This window comes from Peromyscus eremicus, chromosome 10 (assembly GCF_949786415.1).
Source record: "Peromyscus eremicus chromosome 10, PerEre_H2_v1, whole genome shotgun sequence".
Taxonomy (NCBI): domain Eukaryota; kingdom Metazoa; phylum Chordata; class Mammalia; order Rodentia; family Cricetidae; genus Peromyscus; species Peromyscus eremicus.
In genome coordinates, this window is record NC_081426.1 from 53832700 (window position 1) to 53838991 (window position 6292).

The window sequence follows — 6292 nt, forward strand, 5'->3', positions numbered from 1 at the left end:
ACTTAAATATATGAATAAAAACACCGTGTGTCTTTTAAGAGCTGCAATGAGTTCTACAGGTTAAAATTTTCATATTATAAAGTATTCACTACATTTTACATACAAGAAAAGAGACTAAAATATAGATGATAATATTTCTTTAGAGAGGCAAAACCATGTGATTTTTTTTCTTCCGTGATATTTTTGACAGCTTGGTGAATTCCTTTTGGGTGACCCTGAACTGATAATGATGTGCCCTGCTTATGAAGGATCATCAATCTTGGAAAATCTCAGTGACAACATCAGTGTCAATTTCTTGATCATGGCAGAGATATATCTGAAGAGCTTGCACTTATGCTGAATTAACAGCATCACGACCTACACAAACAGCCACCAGCACAGCAAAGTGATAGCATGTTTAAGAAATTCAGAGAATTTGTCACAATCCAATTAAGAAGAAAGTTGAAACCACTGAAAAATATGAAATGAAATAATGATTAATTTTATTTTAATAATTGAAAGTCAGACTATGGGTTAGTTCCTAGATTATTACAAATAATAACTTTAATTGAAATTTCTTAACATAATATACCTCAAATGCTGATGTAAGATTTTTATCTTCACAATAGATATTATTCTTACTAGTGCAGAAAATTTTAATATTTATATTACTAAACTTTAATAAAAACACTAACTAAACAAAGGTGTGTATCATGAAATTATTAATCTGAAAATATTAAGCATTCTAAATTAAGCCTTCAACTTTTCCAAAAATTTTAATGCACTAAATTGAAAAATACATATTCTGACATAATTACAACTCAATTTACATTGTATAAAAATTTGTTTTATAAAGTTAATGTCTTTTGGGGGGAGGGTATTTTGAGAGGGTTTCTATGTGTAGTTATGGTGCCTGTCCTTGATCTCACTCTGTAGAACACACTGACCTTGAAATCACAGAGATCTGCCTGGCTCTGCCTCCCGAGTGCTGGGATTAAAGGTGAGTGCCATCTGTTACAGGTCATTGTCATTGCTCTTAGTTACCATCCAGAACTGGATGTTAAGAATATATTGCTCGCCAGGTGGTGGTGGCGCACGCCTTTAATCCCAGCACTCGGGAGGCAGAGCCAGGCGGATCTCTGTGAGTTCGAGGCCAGCCTGGGCTACCAAGTGAGTTTCAGGTAAGGCGCAAAGCTACACAGAGAAACCCTGTCTCAAAAAACCAAAAAAAAAAAAAAAAAAAAAAAAAAGAATATATTGCTCAAGAGCCAGGAGGATCTCTATGAGTTCGAGGCCAGCCTGGTCTACAGAGTGAGATCCAGAATAGGCTCCAAAGAGAAACCCTGTCTTGAAAAACCAATATATATGTATATTGCTCAAAACACCACATAGTTGAGACACAGAATACAGATAACTCAATCTGATAATCACCAAGATCCTGTGTTCATACTGTCTTGAAAGCTGTTATGCATGCTACTGAAGGAGAAAACAAACAAACAAAAAGAAAAAAATATCCTTATTCAGGGGAGAACCCTGAAAGTTGTAATAATGACTGTCCTGATTGGACATTCCCATTGGTGCAGTCATGATACAAATGTCATAGGAGAAACAGGAAAACTTCATGTTTAAATTAAGGCCCTGTTCGCTCCATAATATAGAACACATACCTGACACCATTGTTAGGACTAAGAATCCATGGCTATACGGGACATGGGACCTAGTGGAAAACCTAATGTGTTGCTCTTCTTACTGGACATAAACACTTAATGACTTGTCACCATTCCCATAGATTATTGCATGCCTCAACCTTCATTTGAGAAGCTTATTTTTGCAGTGTATGGTTATTAACAGAGAGTTACAACTGATCAAGGTGCAGAGAATAAGGAAAAGGGGAGTGCTAAGTGCTAAATGGGCTATCTACATTATACCTTCTTCCTCCAAGGCTTCGAGATCTGTTTTGAAGAGGTGACAGATAAACTGAAAGAGACAGAGGCAGTGGATGACTACTATAAGAAAACAGTGTTTCCCAGACATAGCAGAACAGTTGCAGTGGATGACTACTACAAGAAAAACAGTTTTGAGTTGCATTGCTCAGGAACTATCTTCATGTTTTATTTTGTTGTTGTTTTGTTGTGTGTTTTTTTTTTTTTGTCACTTTGAAACAAGATATAGATTTTTGAGAAGAGGAATCTCAATCAGGAAAATGCTCCATCGGATTGACTGCTGAACATTTTATTGATTAATAACTGATGTGGGAAGGCCCAGTTCACGGTGAGTGTTGCCAGCCTGGAGTGCTTGATCCTGAGTGGTAAAAGAGAGTAGGCTGAGCAAGCCATGAGGAGCAAGGCCATAAACTGTATACCTCCATGGCATTTGCTTCAGTTTATGCCTCCAGATCCCTTTGTTGATTTTCTGCCTTGACTCCCTTTTATGGTGAATAATACGTTACGAGATGAAATATATCTTTTCTTTACCAAATGTTGTAGGACCTAAAGTCTTGGTTATTGTCTTTATTACAGCTACTTAAAATTCTAAGTAGAACACCATCCACTTTTTCCTTTGAGATAAAGCCTCTCACTGGCCTGAATCTCATCTTTGCAGGCTGGCTGGGAAGCCCTAGAGATCAACCTATCTCCAAGTCACCAACATTGCAGTTACAAGCTTATATCACCATGATCCACGTCTAATGTTTATAAATGTTTATGTCTTACTGTAGTGAGTGTGCTTAAATATCTGTGTTTGCAGTTGTGAGATGCTAGAAGCATTAATAAAATGCATACATAACAGCTGCAAGAAACACATTGCCATATGTATGATATGTGTTTTCACATTTTGTGTTTAATTCCCAGGACTCCCAATACATACCAGCTGAAGGATATTGAATGAATTTTGGTTTGAGACCAAGGTAGAATAATGATTGTGAGGTATGGGTCAAGAGGCAATGAAAACATGCAGGTGGGAAAGGCAGGAAGAAGATATCTGGTTCTCAATACATTTCTCTCAACTTCTTAAGTTTTCAAGGATAAACCTTGCCTACATATTAAAGTCATTCACCTGTATAAAATGTTACTCAAAGGAACACTTTGTCACCTTGAAATATTTTTATGTGAGAATTGTGAAGGAAAGACAACACATGGTATGAAAGAAGAATCACTGGATTCAACTTCAGTGCAAAAAAGAAATATATGTCTTTTCCCCCAAGGAGTTGTGGTGCCCTTATTCTTTTCGACTTTGCTTTCTTTGTGTTATTGTATTCTTCCTGTGTCTCCCATTTATCTAGCTCCCTATTTGCTTCCTTTTTTCGTTTGTCTTTTTAAACTTCTTTTCTATATTCTACGTCCCTTTGAGTATTATCAAGAAGAGTACTGTCTATTAATCCTGGAAAATGGAAGAGCAGGAGGCTCAGGTTCGAAGAAATATGCCCTGAGGTTGCTAAGATGCCAAATGATGACTCAGTTAATGACCTGTGGGATCCTGTGTGTGCTCACTTCCTTGCTGCGTAAGTGGCTGGGGAGAATAAATCTTTTGAGATTAGTTTCTGTGTTTCCTGTGCAAAATAAAAGAAGAGAAATAAGATTCTTGGCACCAGTGGTTGCCTAGCACAATTATTCTTCCAATTCTCAATTTGAAATCCAAGAACTCTTCTGTTTAATGATAATTTCTTTGTGTGTTTTACAAAAAGAGAATTTCAATCTTGTCACTGCAAATTTAGTGAAAGCATATCACCAAATTCTAAATGCTAAAAGCTTACAAATATCAGATACATTTTAACTGAGTTTGAAATAGTACTCATTTAAAAGTGGCAGGGAGTTCTAATGTGTTTGAACTTTCTTCTTTTTTGAAGACAAAATGACAAAGTCATCTTAATTGTTGGAAATAATATAATAGCATCTAACCTAGAAGCTTGGGTATTAATGCTACAGTCAATAGCTAAAATACAGACTCATAGGTTGGAGGTGATCAATTAACTTTCTGTAAAGAAATCTTGTTCTAAGTCTGGGTACACACATGGACTAGACTAGGGTACAACAAATGGGTTCAATCCAGAGATGTGAATAAGAAGGGTGAACATATAGAAAGGTTATCAGAAACTGAAGATATATAGAACAGTACTGAGTAAAAGGATTCATTGAGGAAGTAGAAACTAGATTCTAAATGAATAGAGGAGAGAAAATGAGTCAGGTTTGTTAAAGGTGTCTAATTCTTTGAAGCAAATAAAAAAGTTGAATAAAGTCATAGTTATAGGTATTTTTGTTCTTTATTTTTTATTTATTTTGTCAAGTAATTTTTTATTCATTTTACATACCAAACACAGATTCCCCCTCTCTTCCCTCCTCCTGCCCCTCCAGCCTTCCTTCTCAATATACCCCCTATTCCCTCCTCCAACAAGATAAGGCCTCCCATGGAGAGTCAGCAGAGCCTGGTACATTCAGTTGAGGCAGGTATAAGCCCCTCCCCCTGCATGAAAGCTGTGCAAGAAATCTCACCGCAAGTATTGGACTCTAAGAAGCCAGCTCATGCACCAGAGATGGATCATGACCTTACTGCTAGTGGCCCCCTTAAGCAGATCAAGCTACAGAACTGTCTCACTTATGCAGAGGACCTAGTCCAGTCCCATGGAGGCTCCACAGCTATTGGTCTAAAGTTCATGAGTTCCCACTACTGTAACATGAACTGCTAAATGATCTTATTAATAAAAATCCCAGAGCCAGATACTGGGCTGAAAACTGAGAGATCAGAGGAATAGAACAAGCTACAGCCAACCTCACCTTAGCAACTCCTCAGCTTCCAGAGAGAGCTACTTCTTATATACCTTTCCCTGATCTGCCATCTAACTTCATCTCTCCACCCAGCTCTATCACATCCTGTCTATCTATATAGACCTCTGGACTTCTATGGTTAACTGGTGCTGGGATTAAAGGTGTATGCCACCATGCCTGGCTCTGTTCCCAGTGTGACTTTGAACTTACAGAGATCCTGATGGACCTATGCCTCCTGAATGCTAGGATTAAAGGCATGTGCTACCACTGCCTGGCCTCTATGTTTAATATAGTGACTGGTTTTTCCTCTGATCTCCAGATAAGTTTTATTTATTAGAACACAAATAAAATATCACCACACACTAGTTTGGTATGGTTGTCTCTGTAGGTTTTCCCATTATGAACTTAATGCCCCTTCTGCATAGAATTCCTCTTCTCTCTCTTTGACTGGACTCCTGGAGCTCAGCATGGTCCTTGGCTGTGTATCTCTGCATCAGCTTTTATCAGTTACTGGATGAAGGCTCAATGATGACAGGGTATTCATTGATCTGATTACTGGGGTAAGCCAGTTCAGGTACCCTCTCCACTATTAGTAGGAGTCTAAGCTGGGTCATCCTTGTGGATTCCTGGAAACATCCCCAGGACCTGGTTGCTCCCTATGCCCGTGATGTCTCCCTCTATCATGGTTTCTCTTTCTTTGCTCTCCCATTCTGTCCCTATTCCAGCTCAACCATCCCACTCCCTTACGTTCTCATCACCTACCCCTTCATTATACCCCCTCATCCCCAGTTTACTCATGGATATCTCATCTATTTCCCCTTCCCAGGGCTATCCATGCATCACTCTTAGGGTCCTCCTTGTTATCTAGCTTCTCTGGATCTGTGTGTTGTACTCTGGTTATCATTGCTTTACATCTAGTATCTACTTATGAGTGAGTACATACTATGTTTATTCTTCTGAGTCTGGGTTACCTCACTCAGGATGATGTTCTTCTATTTCTGTCAATTCGCCTGCAGTTTTCATGATGTCATTGTTTTATTGTTGTTGAGTAGTACCCCATTGTGTATATATGTACCACATTTTCTTTATCCATTCTTCAACTGAGGGGCGTCTAGGTTGTTTCAGGATTCTGGCTATTACAAATAATGCTGCTATGAACATAGTTGATCATTTGTCCTGGTGATATGATTGAACATTCCTTAGGTATATGCCCAAGAGTAGTATAGATGAGTCTTGAGGTAGATTGATTCCCAAATTTCTGAGAAACCACCATACTGATTTCCAAAGTGGTTGTACAAGTTTGCACTTACACCAATAGTGGAGGAGTGTTCCCCTTTCTCTGCATTCTCTCCAACATAAGCTATCTTCAGTGTTTTAGATCTTAGTCATTCTAACATGTGTAAGAAGGTATCTCAGAGTAATTTTGATTTGCATATCTCTGATGACTAAGGATGTTGAGCTATTCCTTTGATGTCTTTTAGCGATTTGAGATTTTTCTGTTAAGAATTCTGTTTAGATTTTTAATTGGATTGTTTGGTATTTTGATGTTTATT